At 42.0% G+C, this 22,012-nt stretch overlaps 1 protein-coding gene and 1 long non-coding RNA gene across 3 annotated transcripts in view; one reads left to right on the top strand and one right to left on the bottom strand.

The window, feature by feature from the left end:
* Positions 1–15,073, top strand: part of LOC130362501 (uncharacterized) — a 37,556-nt gene extending 22,483 nt beyond the window's left edge. Inside the window, exons 3-5 of the long non-coding RNA XR_008891449.1 lie at positions 10,477–10,631; positions 10,733–10,855; positions 14,801–15,073. This is a non-coding gene — a long non-coding RNA (uncharacterized LOC130362501). The remainder of the gene's footprint in view (positions 1–10,476; positions 10,632–10,732; positions 10,856–14,800) is intronic.
* SNX9 (sorting nexin 9) overlaps positions 1–22,012 on the bottom strand; it is a 224,421-nt gene that overhangs the window by 131,757 nt on the left and 70,652 nt on the right. The window lies entirely within an intron of this gene.

Raw genomic sequence — 22,012 nt, 5'->3', positions numbered from 1 at the left:
GGTAAAGGAGAAAATTCAAAATCTTCATTTTTTACACCATCATGTTCTTGTAGACCCAGTTTTTGAAATTTTACAAGGGGTAAAAGGTGAAAAATCCCCTAAAATTTGTAACCCAATTTCTCTCGAGTACGGAAATACCCCATATGTGGCCCTAAACTGTTTCCTTGAAACACGACAGGGCTCCGAAGCGAGAGAGCACCATGCGCATTTGAGGCCTAAATAGGGATTTGAATCCGCCACAAAAATACCCAACGGCAGTGTTTCACAAACAGGGTGTCTCCAACAGTTGCAAAACTCCCAGCATGCCTTGACAGTCAGTGGCTGTCCAGAAATACTGTGAATTGTTGTTTTTCAACAGCTGGAGGCTCCGTTTTGGAAACCGTGCCGTACAAGACTTTTTTTTTCTTTTTTTGTTATTTTGGGGGGGGGGGGGGGGGGGGGGGCATGTAGTGTTTTACTTTTTATTTTGTGTTGAGTAGTTTAGTGTTTTTAGGGTACATTCACACAGGCGGAGGTTTACAGTGAGTTTCTCGCTGGGAGTTTAAGCTGCGGCGGAATATTTGCTGCATCTCAAACTTGCAGCAGAACTCGTAAACCTGCCCGTCGTAAACCTGCCCTGTACATTCACATGGGAGGGGGGAGGAGGAGGGGGGGGAAAGCCACCAGCTGTAGCAAAACTACAACTCAATGCATGCTCTGACAGACCATACATGCTAGGAGTTGTAGTTATGCAACAGGTGGAGGCACATTGGTTGCGAAACACAGAGTTTGTTAACTCAGTGTTTCGCAACCAGTGTGCCTCCAGCTGTTGCAAAACTAGAACTCCCAGCATGTACAGTCTCTCAGAGCATGCATTAGGTAACAAACTCGGTTTCACAACCAATGTGTCTCCAGCTGTTGCAAAACTGCAACAATCAGCATGCATTGACAGCCGAAGGGCATGGTGAGAGGTTTAGTTTTGCAACACTGCTGGAGGCACACTGTTACAACTCCCAGAATACCCTTTGGTAGTCTGTGCATGTTGGAAGTTGTAGTTATGCAACAGCTGGATGCACACTTATTCATAGTTGTAGTTGGAACTCCAGCTGTTGCAAAACTACAACTCCTAGCATGCCCTTTGGCTTTGCATGCCGAGAGTTGTTGCTAAGCAACAGCAGGAGGTGAACAGGCCTCACCTCCTGCTGTATCCTGCCACCGGGACCGATCCTGCTGCTCCTGTCGCCGCCACCAATCCTGAGGGGACCCCCGCCGGACCAGGGCAAGGTAGGAGACCCCCGCCGGTGCCGATCTCCGCTCCGATGGTTATCCCCAGCAGGTCCGTGATTGGTCGGTCGTTCCGACCGATCAATTACGTGATCATTACACGGCACCCGTGCCCCCTCCCTCCTGCTGAGTAAGGGTGAATTGGGCTGTCCCATTCACCCTTTTTTTTTCCAGGTCACGGGTCACCAGAGACCCGATTGACCCGGAATAACCGTTCTTTTAGACTACTTTCACACAACCATTTGTGTACGGTAGGTGACATCCGTTAGGATGATAGCGGGAGAAAAATTTGTGCTTGCAACATCTTTTTCTATCTTCGGCCGCAATAACGGGAGTTATAACAGATGTTAGAGGAATCCCATCAAGTGAATGGGATCCTATTTTCCCGTCATGACTCCCAGTAGGCTCCTTTACAATAACGGATGTTAAGAGCTGTCAAAGTGAGAGGGGGACAAAAAAAAAAAAGAGCCCTTATGGTCAGTTTGTTACATAGCCACTTTCATAGTGTGAAGAAGCCTTAGAAAAGTATATTTAGTAATGATTATAAGTTGAGCTGCCTATATCTGGTCTCTGACTGTTAATGTGTATGATAAAAGTATCTTATCACGGTTCATCTTCCTGCTGCTCCATGTGTACTATCTTTATTACTTGTCTGGAATGTTTACAGCAGCAGAATTGAATTATATGGATTCCACTGAAAGCCGTGCCTTAAAAACAAGTACAGGATGAAGGAATTAACCACTTAAGGACACAGGGATTTTTCATTTTTGCACTTTAGTGTTTTCCTCCTTGCCTTCTCATAGCCATAACGCTTTCAATTTTCCATCTACAGAACCATATAAAGGCTTATTTTTTTGCACCATCAATTGTACTTTGTAATGACATCACTTATTTTACCACCAAATCTACGATAAAACAAAAAATGTTACTCCTAAACGACATAGCTGTCCTGCGCCGGCTCCTGCGACGTAATATATCGGATCAGTCATATCAGATCAGTGACAGCGGCCATCAACTGCAAGAACCCTCGGCTAATACCGGACATCACCAATCACGGAGATGCCCAGTATTAACCTTTCAGACGCAGGTTTGAAAGTTGATCGCCGCAACTGAAGTGAAAGCTTCCCGGCAGTTCAGTGGTGCTGCTCGGGACCACCGCGGTGAAATCGCGGCGTCCCGAACAACTTGCAGGACACGAGAAGGATACGTACCTGTCTCCTGCGCGTCTGATCGCCGAATTACTGCTCCGTTCCTGAAATCAAGGCAGGAGCAGTCGAGTGGTGATAACACTGATCAATGCAATGCTATTGCATGATAATGATCAGTGTAGAAAATTAGTGTGTGCAATGTTATAGTCCCTTATGGGTTAATAAATGTGATTTAACCCCTTCCCTAATAAAAGTCTTAGTCACCCCCACGTAAAAAAAAAAATTTAAACATATTAATTTTCGTGCATATAGTTATGATTTTTTCCAGAAGTAAGACAAAATCAAACCTATATAGGTAAGGTATCATTTTAATCATATGGACCTACAGAATAAAGATAAGGTGTCATTTTAAAAATGCACTGCGTAGAAACAGAAGCCCCCAAAAGTTACAAAATGGCGTTTGTTTGTTTTTTCAATTTTGTCGCACAATGATTTTTTTTTTGTTTCCCTGTAGATTTTTGGGTAAAATGATGGATGTCATTACAAAGTAAAATTGGTGGCGCCAAAAATAAGCCATTATAAGGATTTTTAGGTGGAAAATTTAAAGGATTATGATTTTTAAAAGGTAAGGCGGAAAAAACGAAAAATGCAAAAATAGAAACACGCCGAGTCCTTAAAGGGTTAAAAGAAAACACCACCACCTGAACTTTTCAGTAAAAATGATATAGGTTTTGTTTTACTTATCACAATTTGTATACTTAACCTGTTCAGGACCACGGGCGTACAGGTACGTCCTGACACCCTGGGTCTTAAGGACCAAGGACGTACATGTACGTCCGTGGGAATTTCGGTCCCTGCCGCGCAGCGGGCAGGAATCAGACTGGGGTGACTGCTGATATCCATCAGCAGGCACCCTGTGCAAATGCCCAGGGGGGCCCATCAGACCCCCCCATGTCGGCGATCAGCGCAAATCGCAAGTGAATTCACACTTGCTATTTGCGCAATTCCGGGTCATTACGGGTCTATGGTGACCCGGAATATCAGGGGGAATGCGGTTGTCTAAGAAACCTATGATCCCCCTGAAGGCATAGGAGTGAGGTGGCAGGGGTGCCACCCCTCCTATTGGGCGTCTAGAAGTGAAGTCCAATAGCAGATCAGGGGCGGGGAGGGGGGTTAACTTTCGTTTTCCCCGTTCTGCCCACCCACAATAGGCGAAGCAAGATGGCGAAACCGAAGGGGACCGGGTGCCGAAGTCCACTTACCCTGCGGGCGAGGTTGCAGGCGACGATCGTTGCGGAGATCAGTGGGCGGCATGTCGTGCAGCTGGCTCCCTGGATCCGACGGAAGCCGGTATGTTGCCTAGAAACATCTGGTGGGCTACAGTCTGAGACCACTATACAGTGGTCTCTAAACTGTAGCCCTCCAGCTGTTGCAAAACTACAACTCCCAGCATGCCCAGACAGCTGTCATGCTGGGATTTGTAGTTTTGCAACTGCTGGAGGGCTACAGTTTGGATATCACTGTGCAGTGAACTGTGGCCCTCTAGATCTTGCAAAACTACAACTCCCAGCATGCCCACATAGCAGTTTGCTGTCTGGGCATGCTGGGATTTGTAGTTTTGCAACATCTGGAGGGTCACAGTTTAGAAACCCCTGCACAGTGATCTCCAAACTGTAGCCCTCCAGATGTTGCAAAACTGCAAATTCCAGCATGCCCAAACAGCAAACAGCTGTCTCGCCATGCTGGGAGTTGTAGTTGCGTACCTCCAGCTTTTGCATAACTACATCTCCCAGCATGCACTTTGGCGATCAGTACATGCTTGGAGTTGTAGTTTTGCAACAGCTGGAGGCACACTGGTTGGAAAATACGGAGTTAGGTAACAGAACCTAACTGAAGGTTTTCCAACCAGTGTGCCTCCAACTGTTGCAAAAGTACAACTCCCAGCATGCACGGTCTGTCAGTACATGCTGGGAGTTGTAGTTTTAAAACAGCTGGAGGTTTGCCCCCCCCCCCCCCCCCCCCCGATGTGAATGTACAGGGTACATTCACACGGGCAAGTTTACAGTAAGTTTTCTGCTTCAAGTATGAGCTGCAGCAAATTTTTTGCCGCAGCGCAAACTCGTAGCGGTAAGCTCACTGTCAACCCGCCAGTGCGAATGTACCCTAAAAACACTACACTACACTAACACATAATAAAGGGTAAAACACTACATATACACCCCTTACACTGTCCCCCCCCCCCCCCCAATAAAAATGAAAAATGTTTTGTACAGCAGTGTTTCCAAAACGGAGCTTCCAGCTGTTGCAAAACAACAACTCCCAGCATTTCCGGACAGACACTGACTGTCCAGCCATGTTGTGAGTTTAGCAACAGCTGGAGGCACCCTTTTTGGGAATCACTGGCGTAGAATACCCTTATGTCCACCCCTACGCAATCCCTAATTTAGTCCTCAAATGCGCATGGTGCTGTCTCACTTCGGAGCCCTGTCGTATTTCAAGGAAACAGTTTAGAGCCACATATGGGGTATTTCCGTACACGGAAGAAATTGCACTACAAATTTTGGGGGGGCTTTTCTCCTTTTACCCCTTATGAAAAGGAAAAGTTGGGGTCTACACCAGCCTGTTAGTGTAAAAAAAAATTTTTTACACTAACATGCTGGTGTTGCCCTTTACTTTTTATTTTCAAAAGAGGTAAATGGAAATAAAGACCCCAAATTTGTAACGCAATTTCTCCTGAATACAGAAATACCCCATATGTGGGCGTAAAATGCTCTGTTGGTGCACAACAAGGCTCAGGAGTGAGAGTGCACCATGGACATTTGAGGCCTAAATTGGTGATTTGCACAGGGGTGGCCGATTTTACAGCGGTTCTGAAATAAACGCCAAAAAATAAATACCCACATGTGACCCCATTTTGGAAACTACACCCCTCATGGAATGTAACAAGGGGTATAGTGAGCCTAAACACCCCACAGGTGTTTCAAGAATTTTCATTAAAGTTGGATGGGAAAATTAAAAAAAATAAATGTTTTCACTAAAATTCTGGTGTTACCCTAAATTTTTCATTTTCACAAGGGAAAATAGGAAAAAAGCCCCCAAAAATGTGTAACCCCACTTCTTCTGAGTAAGAACATACCCCATATGTGGATGTAAAGTTCTCTGCTGGCGCACTACAATGCTCAGAAGAGAAGGAGCGCCATTGGGATTTTGAAGAGAAAATTTGTCCGGAATTGAAGACCACGTGTTTACAAAGCCCCCATAGTGCCAGAACAATGGACCCCTCCACATGTGACCCCATTTTGGAAACTACACCCCTCATGTAATGTAATAAGGGGTACAGTGAGCATTTACGCCCCACAGGTGTCTGACGGATTTTTGGAACAGTGGTCCGTGAAAATAAAAAATGTAATTTTTCATTTGCACAGCCCACTGTTCCAAAGACCTGTCAAATGCCAGTGGGGTGTAAATTCTCACTGCACCCCTTATTAAATTCTGTGAGGGGTGTCGTTTCCAAAATGGGGTCTCATGTGGGAGGGTCCACTGTTCTGGTACCACGGGTGGACTTTGTAAACGCACATGGCCCCTGACTTCCATTCCAAACAAATTCTCTTTCCAAAAGCTCAATGGCGCTCCTCCTCTTCTGAGCATTGTAGTGCGCCAGCAGAGCACTTGACGTCAACTTATTGGGTATTTCTATATTTCTTTTGGGTGTCATTTTCTCCTATTACCCCTTGTAAAACAGCATTTTATCGAAAAAAAAATTTTTCATTTACACATCCAAATTTAACAAAAAGTTGTCAAACACCTGTGAGGTGTTAAGGCTCCCTGTACCACTTATTACGTTCCTTGAGGGGTATAGTTTCCAAAATAGTATGCCATGTGATTTTTTTTCTATGCTGTTCTGGCACCATAGGGGCTTCCTAAATGCGACATGCCCCCCAAAAACAATTTCAGCTAAATTTGCTTTCCAAACACCAAATGTGACTCCTTCTCTTCTGAGCATTGTAGTTCGCCCGCAGAGCATTTTACGTCCACACATGGGGTATTTCCATTCTCAGAAGAGATGGGGTTACAAATTTTGGTGGGCCTTTTTTTCCCATTACCCTTTGTAAAAATGGTAAATTTTGGGAAAACAGTGACTTTTAAATTTTTTTTTTATCATTTACACATCCGACTTTAACGAAAAGTCATCAAACACCTGTGGGATGTTAAGGCTCACTGGACCCCTTGTTGCGTGCCTTGAGGGGTGTAGTTTCCAAAATGGTATGTCATGTGTTTTTTTTCTGCTGTTCTGGTACCATAGGGGCTTCCTAAATGCGGCATGCCCCCCAAAAACCATTTCAGAAAAACTCACTCTCCAAAATCCCATTGTCGCTCCTTCCCTTCTGAGCCCTCTACTGCGCCCGCCAAACACTTGACATACACATATGAGGTATTTCCTTACTCGAGAGAAATTGGGTTACACATTTTGAGAGGATTTGTCTCCTTTTACCTCTTGTAAAAATTCAAAAACTGGGTCTACAAGTGCAAAAATGAAGATTTTAAATTTTCTCCTTTATTTTCTGTTATTCCTGTGAAACACCTTAAGGGTTAACACACATTGAGGGGTGCAGTTTTTATAATGGGGTCATTTGTGGGGTATTTCTAATAGGAAGGCCCTTCAAATCCACTTCAAACCTGAACTGGTCCATGAAAAATTCTGATTTAGAAAAATTGGAAAATTGATGCTGAACTTTGAAGCCCTCTGAATTTCTTCCAAAAGTAAAAATATGTCATATTAATGATGCAATCATAAAGTAGACATATTGGGGGAGATTTATCAAAACCTGTCCAGAGGAAAAGTTACTGAGTTGCCCATAGCAGCCAATCAGATCACTACTTTCATTTTTGAAAATGCTTCTGAAAAATGAAAGAAGCGATCTGATTGGTTGCTATGGGCAACTCAGCAACTTTTCCTCTGGACAGGTTTTGATAAATCTCCCCCATTGTATTTGTGAATCAAAATATAATTTATTTGGAATGTCTATTTTCCTTACAAGCAGAGAGCTTCAAAGTTAGAAAAATGCAAAATTTTCATATTTTTTCATCAAATTTTGGAATTTGAAGTTTCGACAAAATTTTACCACTAACATAAAGTAGAATATGTCACGAAAAAATTATCTCGGAATCAGAATGAAAGGTAAAAGCATCCCAGAGTTATTAATGCTTAAAGTGACAGTGGTCATTTGTGCAAAAAATGCTCTGGTCCTACAGTGAAAATTGGCCTGGTCCTTAAGGGGTTAAAATTGTCCCCTTCTGACCCATATAAGGCCATGTTCATACTATGTAAAATATGCAAAACGTCTGCCCAGAAAACACAAGAGGGTATTCCGCACATTTGTGCTATACAGCGGGCACTAGGACCGCTCGAAAATGTGCAGTCTGATAGATGGCAATGCATTTCTAAGCAAAAACCACAGAAAGAATAATCTATTCTTTCTGTTGACGATGGAATTGGGATTTCCGGGACAGAGAAATCTGTGGAAATTCGTGTGCACAGTGCAGCAGAATATTATTGAAATCAATGGGTCTCTGCTGCAGCAGAACGTCCGTGCGGAATATTTAGGCGAAATTAAGTACGGAAATTCGCTGTGTAAACATACCCAAACCCTTTTATTTTTGAGTATATGGGTATGTATGAGGGCTTATTTTTTTGCGTCGTAATCTGTAGTTTTTTTTCCGATTTTTAGGCCACTTTCACATTGCTATTGAGTTCCGCTATGTGGAGCTCCGTCCCCAGTTCTGATGATTTTAGAAGAGAAAAAGATAGAGTATGCAATATTTTTTTTTCTCCGCTAAATTACCGAATCTCAAACGGACCACTTTCAAATCAGTGGAATCCATCGGGATTAGGGGGAGTCCGTTGTGTGAACCCATTTTTTAGGACAATCGTTGCAAAAAATGAGCAGAACAGACCCTTTAGCGTACGGAGCACAGTGGCAATGTGAACTTAGCCTTAGATCGCTTTTTATAAATTTTTTATGGTATACAAATTGACCATAAATGAGCAATTACGGACTTAGAATGAATTTTTTTTTTTTACATTTCCGGTATTGACTGTGCAGTTTATTTTGATAGTTCAGGTATTTCCGCACGCAGTGATATCATATGTTTATATTTGTTCAAATTATTTTATTTGACAAGGGGTTGATTCAAACTTTTATTAGCCCCAATAGGGAACTATTACATGCATATGCTGTGCCACAGAACTGCATTGATTCGGGTTATTGGCAGTGGAGGCTACTACGGCTACATGGACAGAGGCAGGTAGAGACCCTCTGCCCTTCCTCTCAGCTAACTGAGACCCGGGAAATGATTTTTCCTGCATTTAGATGCCGCAATCAACTTTCATCACAACATTGCATTGATCAGTGTTATTGGCGCTCTGCTTTTCCAGCCTGGCGAATCAGTCTGGAGAAGCAGGGCGACAAGCGGATGGCATGGAGGAAGGCCTCTGGCCGTCATGTCAGCTGACCCTGACCCCGCAATCACTCTGCTGAGATACCAATCAATCAGCTTTCCTATGCAACCAGAACCCATTTTAACAATTTAAATGGGCACTCCGGTGGAAAAAATGTTTCATATCAACTGGCTCCAGATTTGTATTTACTGTAATTACTTTTATTAAAAAAATCTTAATCTTTCCAGTACTTATAAGCTGCTGTATACTACAGAGGAAGTTGAGTCTGTCTGACCACAGTGCTCTCTGCTGACACCTCTGTTTGTATTAGGAACTGTCCAAAGTAGGAGCAAATTCCCATAGCAATCCTCTCCTGCCCTGTACAGTTCCTTACATGGACAGAGGAGTCAGCAGAGAGCACTGTGGTCAGACTGAAGAGAACTACTCAACTTCCTGTGGAGCATACACCAGCTGAAAAGTACTGGAAGGATTAGGATTTTTTAACAGAAGTAATTTACAAATCTGTTAAATTTCAAATCAACTGGTGCCAGAAAGTTTAATTTTTTTCCACTGGAGTACCCCTTTAAGATACTGCAATCAACTTTGACCGCAGCATCTGAAGGGTTAATCCCAGACATCTGTGAATGGACGATGTCTGGCATAGGCAGTAGGTCCTGGTTGCCGATGGCAGCCAAAACTTACTAGATATGAAGCATGCTCAGCTTGTGAGAGCTCTTCACACATCTGGAAATTTGTTAAGGGGTTAAGTGAATTCTGTATTAATCAAAGGGTGTGCTCTGTTCAGATTCAGTCAGCACTGGCCACACTTGGAATTCCTGGCCAGAATTTTCCCGGCCTGTAGTGTGAACCTTGCCTTACTGCCAGACTTCCCTATAGATTACAGGTGATCGCCATGGGTCCCAGAAAAGGGACAGTTTGTGATCTGCTATTGTGAAAGGATCCTTATAACAAATAGAGACTGTCCAAAAGCAAGGAACCTTTAAACATTTTTTAAGTTGTCAGTGTATAAGTAAATGGCATTACTCTATTATTCTGACAGAAATACTTACCAAAACCTTCCCTTAAGTGTCAACATGGACAAAAAATATAAACTAGAGTAACACCATGGCCCTCATTTACTATTGCAAACCCGACATTTGTTTTGTTGGGTTGTGCACCAGATTCTGTCGCATTGCGCCAGAAATTCTGTCTGCTCCAGATTTTGCGCCAGAATTTATGCCAGAATTGAAAAAACCCAGACTAACTCTCCACTTTTCTAAGAAAACCTGAAAAAGGGGCGTGGCTGATGGGGAAAGAGGGCATGGTCTCCGAAAAGGGCCGTGTTCCCGACATTTTCACAAAAACCCAACATATTTACTAAGGTTTCCACAGAAAATGTGGTGGATTTGAGCTGAGGAAAACCCGACAGATCAGAGCAGGTGTAAAAAAAGCAAAGTGTAGGGAAAGTGAAAAATGTAGGGAAACCTTAGTAAATACCGTGGAAAATAAATTGTAGGGAATTAAAACCCACAAAGAAACCTACAAAACACTCTTAGTAAATTAGGGCCCTTATGTTCATTGCTGTACTAATGTTTGTTACATTTTTTTATCTTCATGACATCTCAGGTGGAGGCCGTGCAGTCACTCGGAATTCACATAACATATGATCACTATTCTGACTCACTCCATTGGTTTCAAAAGATTAAGTAACAGTTACTTCATCGGCCAGGAACAGGCATTTCTGGTTTGTTGTAACTATTGCATCCTTGGCAGAAAAAGAGGTACAGAAACTATCTAATCTAAATACATATTTTGTATATCTATCTCACATCTTTATCCACAAACAGTCATAAGTAATTCTCTATATATATTGTTTTGTAAGACGCAGCGGCAGTCACGAGGATTAATATGGTACCTTAACAACCAAGCTATCTCTGTACCAGGTGAACACAAGCCTGTGGGTCCCCTTAGGAACAAACAGCAACCATTGAACCCTGATCAGCAGGTACTGACTCATGACTAAGAGAAGACTCTAGCTCCTTTCTGTCTTCTGTATTTCCTTATTTACACATGCAGACTCATATCTAGAACTTTGTACTGCAACACTGTCGTCATTAGCTGTGTATTACAATATGCAAGTCACAGTAGGTATAATGTTAGCATTGTAAAAACAGATTAACCCCTTAAGGACTCCGCCCATTTGGGCCATTTTTATTTATTTATTTATTTTTTAAATCAACTGGTGCCAGAAAGTTAAAACAGATTTGTAATTTACTTCTATTAAAAAATCGTAATCTTTCCAGTACTTATTAGCTGCTGAATACTACAGAGGATATACTTTTCTTTTTGGAACACAGAGCTCTACACAGACATCACAAGCATAGTGATCTCTGCTGACATGTCTGTCCATTTTAGGAACTGTCCAGAGCAGCATATGTTTGCTATGGGGATTTTCTCCTGTTCTGGACGGTTCTTAAAATGAACAGAGATGTCAGCAGAGAGCACTGTTATTTTTTACTAGAAGTAATTTACAAATCTGTTTAACTTTCTGGCACCACTTAATTAAAAAAAAAATAATAATAAATTCCACCGGAGTACCCCTTTAACCCCTTAAGGACTAAGGCCATTTTCGCCTTAAAAACCAGGCCACATTTATTTCTGCATTTTTGTTTTTTCCTCCTCGCCTTCTAAAATCCATAACTCTTTTATATTTCCATTTACAGACCCATATAAGGGCTTGTTTTTTGCGTGACCAATTGTTCTTTGTAATGAAACCTCTCATTTTACCATAAAATGAATGGCGAACTCCCCCAAAAATTTTAGGGAGGACATTTTAATGAAAACCACAATGTTGCACATTTTGGAGGTTTTCGTTTTCACACTGTACACTTCACGGTAGAAATGACATGTGTTCTTTATTCTGTGGGTCAATACGATTAAAATGATACCCATGGCTATATACTTTTACATTTTTGTACAGCTTAAAAAAAAAATCTAAAACTTTTGTACAAAATCAGTAATGGCTCTATTTTGACCACCTATACTTTTTTCATTTTTCCGTATATAGGGCGGTATGAGGGCTCATTTTTTGCGCTGTCATCTGTACCTTTTATCAATAGCACATTTGCATATATAAAACTTTTATATAATTTATTTAAAAAATTGAATAAAATGTGACAAAAAAAGCAGCATTTTTGGACTTTAAAATTTTTTTTTTACGTTTGCACTGCATGGGATAATTAACATTATATTTGAATAGTTCGGATATTTAGGAATTTTTTTTTTTTTAAATGTTAACACTTTGTGGGGGTAAAATGGGGAAAAACGGACAATTAACATTTCTATTGGGGGATTTTTCAAATGTTTTTTACTTTTATTATTACACTTTAATAGTCCCCATAGGGGACTATTCATAGCAATCATTGTTCAGTGCTATGCATAGGACATAGCACTGATCAGTGTTATCGGCTGTCTTCTGCTCTGGTCTGCTCGATCACAGACCAGAGAATTATATGCCGGAAGATGGACGGAGGCAGGTGAGGTGACCTCTATCCACCATTACAGGTTGAGCGCACTGTCATGTAAGAAGCCTGCTTCTTACATGACAATGCACTCAACCTATCACCGGCCGAGGTGGAACATCGCTGCGGCCGGTGATAGGCTGACTGCTCTCCGACGTTCCCATCCAAAGGAAGCAGGTGAGGCCGGTATGGGACCAACGGGGGAAGGGGAGTTAAAGTTTATTTTGTTCATCTTTTGCAGTCCGGGCATAGGGATACAGAGTACCAGCGCCGGCGGCCCGCAACAAACAGGAGGACGAGGAGGGCAGTGCTTCCGGGTGATTAGTTACCCGATGGGGACAGTGCAATGCTGATAATTAATTGGGGGGGGGGGAGAGAAGCAGAAGAGCGCTTGCGGGTCACATGATTGGGGGGGGGGGGGGGGGAAGAAATACCTTTATATACCATGGAACCGCCATAAGTTACAAAAATACCGTGATACACATTTTTGGCCATACGGCCCAGCTCTAATGTTAGCACTCTTTCTTGTTGTCACTAATATGTTTGAAAGGGGTGTTTGCCATTCTGACAGTGCAGATCCCTGCAGATTACCTGTTTGTGTCTTGGCATAGGAAATGTCTACTGAGCAAATCACTTGCAACAGCGGTGACCCACCTCAGCCAGTGACTGGCAGTAGATTACCGGCAGGGGAGTAAATTTTTTCATCCCACCTTGGGCACATTGAAATATTAAAATATTGAGTATGTCCTTGGTACCGCTCCCGTGATATAACGCAGGGTTCCACAGTGACCCCGCATCATATTGCGGCGAGCCTGGCGTCATAGTGAAGCTGGGACCCACCTCTAATAGCGCGCGGCACTGATCGCGGTGCCACGCGCTATTAACCCTTTAGCCGTGCGCTCAAAGCTGAGCCACGCGGCTAAAAGTGAAAGTAAAAAGTGACGGTTAGCATCTCGAACAGCGGCATCCCGAACAGCTGTACTACAGGAGGAAGGTCTCTTACCTTCCTTCCTGCAGTCCGATCGCCGATTGAATGCTTCAAGCCTGAGATCCAGGCTTGAGCAATCAATCACCGAAAACCCTGATCAATGCATCCCTATGGAGATGCATTGAACACTCTTAAAGATCAGTAAATGCAATGTTATAGCCCCAAATGGGGGCAATAATATTGCAAAAGAAAAGTGTAAAAAAAAAATTATTAACCCTTTGAATTATCCCTTCCCCTGATAAAAGTTTGAATCACCCGGCATTTCCAATAATAAAAAAAAAAAACTGTGTAAATAAAAACAAAAATAAAAACATATGTGGTATCGCCGCGTGCGGAAATGTCCGATTAAAAAAAATATACTGCTAATTAAACCACACGGTCAATGGCGTACGCGCAAAAAATTTCCAAAGTCCAAAATAGAGTATTTTTGGTCACTTTTTATATCATAAAGATGAATAAAAAGCGATCAAAAAGTCAGATCAATGCAAAAATGGTACCCACAAAAACTTCAGATCACGGCACAAAAAATGAACCCTCCTAGCGCCCTGAACACGGAAAAATAAAAAAGTTATAGGGGTCAGAAGATGACAATTTGAAACGTATAAATTTTCCTGCATGTAGTTATGATTTTTTTCTGAAGTAATACAAAATCAAAACTATACAAGTAGGGTATCATTTTAACCATATGGACCTAGAGAATAAAGATGAGGTGTCATTTTTTACCGAAAAACGTACTACGTAGAAACGGAAGCCCCCAAAAAATTTTCAATTTTGTCGCACAATGATTTTTTTTCCAGTTTCGCCTAGATTTTTGGGTAAAATGACTGATATCATTACAAAGTAGAATTGGTGGCGCAAAAAATAAGCAATAATACAGATTTTTAGGTGCAAAATCTTAAGAGTTATGATTTTTTAAAGGTAAGGAGGAAAAAACTAAAGAGCAAAAAGCGAAAAATGCCCGGTCCTTAAGGGGTTAAGCATTTATGTTAAAAATAACAAAAATGCTAATCAATAAGCCTTTGCCACTGAGGACCAATAACAAAGATGGCCATACATATTAACTTTTGGTCAAAAGTAATCTTTCCTGATCCCCCTATACACATGCAGAGTCAACCTGGGCAAGCATGCATGTGTCCTGAATGATGAGAGGAGAATAAACTGCAGCCAGATAACTCTGCCAGCTGGGGACAGTCAAGAGATAACATGGTGACCTAGTCTCCCCTCAAAGCTGGAAATACACTGCTTGAATTTTTTTTAAAGGCTCTGTCACAACCCACACAAGTAGTGCAGGAGTGGATATTACATGCTGGGGGTCAGACTGGAGATGTGAGGAATAAAACTTTCTATACAGCTCTGTGGAATTCAGTATGTTGGTGCTGTATAAGCAGCTCCTTATTCCAGTTTGTCTGTGGGATTACTCAGTCCTTCCTTTCTATTACAGAACCAGCAGTGTAGAAGCACTCCAATGAAACACAGATGTCTGACTGAAACTTCAAGAAGCAACCAGAGAGAGGATCTGTTCCCAGGCAAAAAAATGACTTTCATTCTGGAAACTATTACCGCTCACAAGAGGACAGTGAGCCTGAATCACGTGCAGAGTTACACAATGTTAACTTGTTTTCATACTTTTTTTCTTTACTCAGCATTTTGTCATTTTCTTTAACTGCATAAGGATAAGTGAGACACAACACACAAGTAGTTTCAAGCTGGTACAATAAAGCCTCACATGTACAAACATTTTGTTCATTCAATCTTTGCACAATATAGACCATATTGCAGTTAATACTGATCAATCAAGGAAAGAAGCATATACATTGAACGCTCTCTGCTTCATACTAAAATAACAGATTAGCGGGTGGTTATTAAAGAAGCACTCTGTTTTTTGGGTAATTATTTGCATTTATCATGAACACTCAACAACACTAGTCCTACAGAACCATTTGTTTTATTACATCTATGTGCCTAATGGTTACAACAGGAGATCAGACTGACTTCCTGTGGACTGCAAGATGATATCATCACCTACTAGATCCCCTACTACTAGTCCACAGACCCCTCCCAGCTCCATATGTTTTGTCTATGGGATCAGGATATATAGTAGTTCTACACCTCCCCTGAGGCTGTGTTCACACATTGCGTTACTTGCTGCTTTTTTTCTGTTGTTGCTCTGATTTTGCCCAAATTATGGCAAAAATGGAGATTGTATGACAATTGTGCAAAATATGGTAAAAAAATTTATTTTTTACCACGATTTTGGAAAAATCACTGGAAAATCACAACATTTTTTGTTGCAGCTAGTTAGTGGTATACCAGCTGATTACTGAAAGTGTTTCTGCAGCAAATTACAAAAATCATACTAAAATGGCACATTTCAGTTTGATTTGCATAATCTTGGTAAATTTACAGCGATGTTTGTCATTTACGGTAAAACCACATGTGGTAATAAGCTGTGGTACCGCTAATTAGGGATCGACCGATATAGTTTTTTTAGGGCAGATACCGATAATCTGTTGCCTTTCAGGCCGATAGCCGATAACTTATACCGATATACCGGTATAAGTTATCGGCTATTTCTCCATCCCCCCCCCCCACGGCCCCGAAGAAGCAGCTGCAGATCATTGATTTAAAGCGGGCGCTTTAAATCAATAAACTGCAGCGGCTTTGGCTGAATCAGAGACCACCGCCGCCACCCGCTTCTCTCCCCCTGCCTGTCCGGGGGTCCTCCCAACAACCACCGCTATCCCCCAGCCATCTACACCCCACACGCCGCCCCCACCCCTATCCCCGGTTTTATAATTACCTGTTCCCGGGGTCCGCGCTACTTCTCACTCCAGTCCTGAGCTGTCATTGTGCGCACTGACGATGACGTCACATTGAGGATGTCACTGCGCTGCGCAGCGCACAGCATAACGCAGGACGCAGCAGGAAGTAGCGCGGGCCCCAGACCCCGGGAACAGGTAATTATAAAACCAGGGATAGGGGAGGCAATGGGGGCGGCGTGCGGTGTGGTGGGGGGTGCGCGGTGTGGTGGTGGTGGGCGGTGCGGTGGGGGGGCGTTGCGGTGCAGGGGGCGGGACATTATCGGATTATCGGCAAGGTAATTGCCGATACCGATAACGTCAAAAATAGTGAATATCGGCCGATAATATCGGCCAAACTGATAATCGGTCGATCCCTACCGCTTATTAGCCCCAACATGTGAACACAGCCTATAATGCAATATAAAAATTCTATGCGTGAACACAGCATAAAGACATAACATTTTTATAAAACACCCCAATTGTGATTACAGGTCAAATCACTTTCTCCTTGTGTGGATATTTCTCTCAAAAACGTACTTTGGGTTGGTGTCAGTTCACACTGCACACTCATGAATCTAGCACTAGCTGTCTGTTAGATGACCAAATGCCCCAGCCAAAGCCATGGGAAATATAAGCTGTATTACACAATCCACATCATTGTGCACCAAGATGGAGCCACATCACAGGCATACCACATCAGAAAAGAGGTAAGAAAAAGGCATATAAAAAAAGTTCTACATTCTTCAATAATTACCTATGCAGCACTATACAATAAAGTAAAATAAAATAAAATTCCCCAAATGCTTCATTAAAATACATGTTATTTATTACAGTATCTACTAGCAGTCCATAGTCTGATGACTTACCTACAACAAACAACTGGGATTTAAAAGAAACAACTGGCATCTACAGGGTGGGCCATTTATATGGATGCACCTTAATAAAATGGGAATGGTTGGAGATATTAACTTCCTGTTTGTGGCACATTAGTATATGTGAGGGGGGAAACTTTTCAAGATGGGTGTTGACCATGGCGGCCATTTTGAATTTTGCCATTTTGAATCCAACTTTTGTTTTTTCAATAGGAAGAGGATCATGTGACACATCAAACTTATTGGGAATTTCCCAAGAAAAACAATGATGTGCTTGGTTTTAACGTAACTTCCTTCTTTCATGAATTATTTACACGTTTCTGACCACTTATAAAATGTGCTGCCCATTGTGTTGGATTGTCAATGCAACCCTCTTCTCCCACTCTTCACACACTGATAGCAACACCGCAGGAGAAATGCTCGCACAGGCTTCCAGTATCCGTAGTTTCAGGTGCTGCACATCTTGTATCTTCACAGCATAGACAATTGCCTTCAGATGACCCCAAAAGATAAAAGTCTAAGGGGGTCAGATCGGGAGACCTTGGGGGCCATTCAACTGGCCCACGATGACCAATCCACTTTCCAGGAAACTGTTCATCTAGAAATGCTCAGACCTGACACCCATAATGTGGTGGTGTACCATCTTGCTGGAAAAACTCAGGGAACATGCCAGCTTCAGTGCATAAAGAGGGAAACACATCATCATGTAGCAATTTTGCATATCCAGTGGCCTTGAGGTTTCCATTGATGAAGAATGGCCCCACTATCTTTGTACCCCATATACCACACCATACCATCAATTTTTGTGTTCCAACAGTCTTGGAGGGATCTATCCAATGTGGGTTGGTGTCAGACCAATTGCGGTGGTTTTGTTTGTCAACTTCACCATTCACATAAAAGTTTTCCTAATCACTGAACAAAATCTTCTGCGTAAACTGAGGGTCCTGTTCCAATTTTTGTTTTGCCCATTCTGCAGCACCTGACACTACGGATACTGGAAGCCTGTGCTAGCATTTCTCCTGCTGTGTTGCTATCAGTGTGTAAAGAGTGGGAGAAGAGGGTTGCATTGACAATCCAACACAATGGGCAGCGCATTGTAAATAACTCATGAAAGAATAAAGTTACGTTAAAACCAAGCACATCATTGTTTTTCTTGTGACATTCCCAATAAGTTTCATGTGTCACATGACCCTCTTCCTATTGAAAAAACAAAAGTTTGATTTAAAATGGGCGACTTCAAAATGGCCGCCATGGTCACCACCCATCTTGAAAATTTCCCCCCTCACATATACTAATGTGCCACAAACAGGAAGTTACCAACCAACCATTCCCATTTTATTAAGGTGTATCCATATAAATGGCCCACCCTGTACATAATCATTATCAGAATGCTTTCCCACAAGTAAATTTAGTACACATCGTATACAAGAGAGTCACATAAACATTAATTCTTTAACCTGTTAAGGACCCATGATGTAACGTTACGTCATGAGTCCGCTCCCGATCTATAACGCGGGGCCACACCGTGGCATAGTCATAGTGGGTCGGGCCCGGCCTCTAACAACGGCCGGGACCCGTGGATAATACTGATCGTGGCCGCGCTGAACGCAGTGCGGCGCGCTATTAACCCTTTAGATGCGTCGTTCAAAGTTGAACTCCGCGTCTAAAGTGAAAGTAAAACCATGCCGGTTAGCTCAGGGAACTGTTCGGGATCGCAGCGGTGTAATAGCGGCATCCCGAACAGCTGCAGGACACAAGGAGGGTCTCTTACCTTGCCTCCTGGTGTCCGATCGCTGTATGACTGCTCAGTGCCTGAGATCCAGCGGCAGAATCATTGATCAATGCTTTCCTATGAGAAAGCATTGAACAATGTAAAAGATCAGTGTGTGCAGTGTTATAGGTCCCTATGGGAGCTATAACATTGCAAATAAAAAGTGGAAAAAAAAAGTGAATAAAGATCATTTAACCCCTCCGCTATTAAAAGTTTGAATCACCCCCCTTTTCCCATTTAAAAAAAAAAGTGTAAATAAAAATAAACATGTGGTATCCCCGTGTGCGTAAATGTCCGAACTATAAAAATATATTGTTAATTAAACCGCAAGGACAATGGTGTACGTGCAAAAAAATTCCAAAGTCCAAAATAGTGTATTTTTGGTCACTTTTTATATGTTGTAAAAATGAATAAAAAGCGATCAATAAGTCCGATCAATACAAAAATGGTACCGCAAAAAACTTCAGATCACAGTGCAAAAAAGGAGTCCTCATACATGTAAAAATCAAAAAGTTATAGGGGTCAGAAAATGACAATTTTAAACATATACATTTTCCTGCATGTAGTTATGATTTTTTTCCAGAAGTACAACAAAATGAAACCTATATAAGTAGGGTATCATTTTAACCGTATGGACCTACAGAATAAAGAGAATGGGTAATTTTTACCGAAAAATGTACTGTGTAGAAACGGAAGCCCCCAAAATTTACAAAACGGCGTTTTTTTTTCAATTTTGTCTCACAATAATTTTTTTTCCCGTTTCACTGTAGATTTTTGGGTAAAATGACTGATGTCATTACAAAATAGAATTGGTGGCACAAAAAATAAGACATCATTTGGATTTTTAGGTGCAAAATTGAAAGAGCTATGATTTTTTTAAAGGTAAGAAGCAAAAAACGAAAATGCAAAAACGGAAAAAACCCTGGTCCTTAAGGGGTTAATAACAAATACAGTTAACATGACAAATGTGATATGTTATATATTAGGTTACTTTAAATCACACAGTGCCTGACCTGTCCTATGTGACATGGCACTTCATAGAGTGGATAGGATTGCAAATTTATGTAAATAGTGAGTTACATCCATACAAAGTAACAATCTGATCGTTGGGAGGATGTGGCCCTTAAAAATCACTGTTACTTGGCTACACAGCTACCTGTGTAGCAAAGGATGTTCACTTGATCTATATATTCCACTGGTTTTACCTTATTGAATCAAAACCAAGGGTTCATTTAGGCCGAGTTTCCACTATGGAATTTCCGTGCGGAATTCCGTTTTGAAATTCTGCTCAGAAATTCTGGTGCAGCAGAGTCCTATGGGAATGGGATTTCATTGCACAGATGACTTTTCGCGGCGGGCTTTCCACCCTGAAAATCCATCAGTACATTGAACTTGTTCAAGGTTTTGGGGATTTCCGCTCAGCAGACACTGCCATCTATGGGGACAACAATATCTGCATGGTCCGGCCAGGGATTCCCAGTGTGGGCAGCGACAACTTAATCAGTTGACACTGGTCGCATTTGGTATTTCTGGCCATAGAAACAGAGTTTTTGGCTTGTTACAAACACATCTGATATGGCTCCTCACATCCCATAGGCCTAAATTATGTTATTCCTGCATTTCTAGGACAGCCAGACTTTAAAGGAGAACTTTGCCCCATTCATGTTATCCTCTATCCAAAGTATAGGAGATAACATTTCCAGGCCGGCGCTGCAACATTATGGTCACGGAAGCCCCCTCTATTCATGTTCTATGGAAGGGGGGCGTGGCGGCTGTGTTCGCCAGTCATCCGACACCGGATGACTGGGGTGCTACGGCAGAGAACATGGGGGTCCCTGGTGGCCGGACTCCCACAATCAGACATGTTATTCCCTTAAGGACCACAAGTATTTTCATTTTTGCACTTTCGTATTTTCCACCTCACCTTATGAAAATTGTAACGCGTTCAATTTTGCACCTACAGACCCATATGAGGGCTTGTTTTTTTGCGCCACCAATTGTACTTTATAATGACATCAATCATTTCACCACAAAATCGACGGTGAAACAAAAAATAAATATATTTGTTTGGGGGGGGGGAAATAAATGCCATTTTGAAACTTTTGGGAGCTTCTGATTCTACGCAATGCACCTTTCGGTAGAAATGATACCTTATATTTATTCTGTAGGTCCATACTTATTTGGTTTTATTATGTTTTACTTCTTTGAAAAAACAATTAGAACTATCGGTACGAAAATTAGCATGTTTATAAATGTCATTCTGACTTCAATAACTTTTTTACTTTTCCGTACACATGGCTGTATGAAGGCTAATTTTTTGTGCCGTGAGTGCCATTTTTATTTTGATGGGACTTTCTGATCGCTTTTTATACATTTTTTAGGGTATACAAAGTGACCAAAAATATGCAACTTTGGAATTTCTTAACGTGTACGCCATTGATTGTGCGGTTTAACGAACATTATATTTTAATAGTTACACACGCGTCGGTACCACATATGTTAACTCCATTTTTGCATTTAAATTTTTTGCTAATCACCTTCTAAAAATCATAATGCTTTCAATTTTGCACATAAAATTCCATATTATGGATTATTTTTTGCGCCACCAATTCTACTTTGCATTGACAGTCATTTTACCAAAATATCCACGGCAAAGCAGAAAAAAAATTCATTGTGTGACAAAATTGAAGAAAAAATTCCATTTAGTAACTTTTGGGGGCTTCCCTTTCTACGCAGTGCATTTTTCGGTAAAAATGACATCCATACTATTAAAATGATACCCTAATTACCGTATATACTCGAGTATAAGCCGAGTTTTTCAGCACGATTTTTCGTGCTGAAAACACCCCCCTCGGCTTATACTCGAGTGAACTCCCCCACCCGCAGTGGTCTTCAACCTGCGGACTTCCAGAGGTTTCAAAACTACATCTCCCAGCAAGCCCGGGCAGCCATCGGCTGTCCGGGCTTGCTGGGAGTTGTAGTTTTGAAACCTCCGGAGGTCCGCAGGTTGAAGACCACTGCGGCCTTCAACATCATCCAGCCCCCTCTCACCCCCTTTAGTTCTGAATACTCACCTCCGCTCGGCGCTGGTCCGGTCCTGCAGGACTGTCCGGAGAGGAGGTGGTCCGGTGAGGAGGTGGTCCGGGCTTCTATCTTCACCGGGGAGGCCTCTTCTAAGCGCTTCGGGCCCGGCCTTAGAATAGTCACGT

The sequence above is a fragment of the Hyla sarda genome, chromosome 3 (genome assembly GCF_029499605.1).
Source record: "Hyla sarda isolate aHylSar1 chromosome 3, aHylSar1.hap1, whole genome shotgun sequence".
Lineage (NCBI taxonomy): Eukaryota > Metazoa > Chordata > Amphibia > Anura > Hylidae > Hyla > Hyla sarda.
The sequence above is the reverse complement of the archived record's forward strand: the minus strand, read 5'-3'. Positions and strand labels throughout refer to the sequence as shown.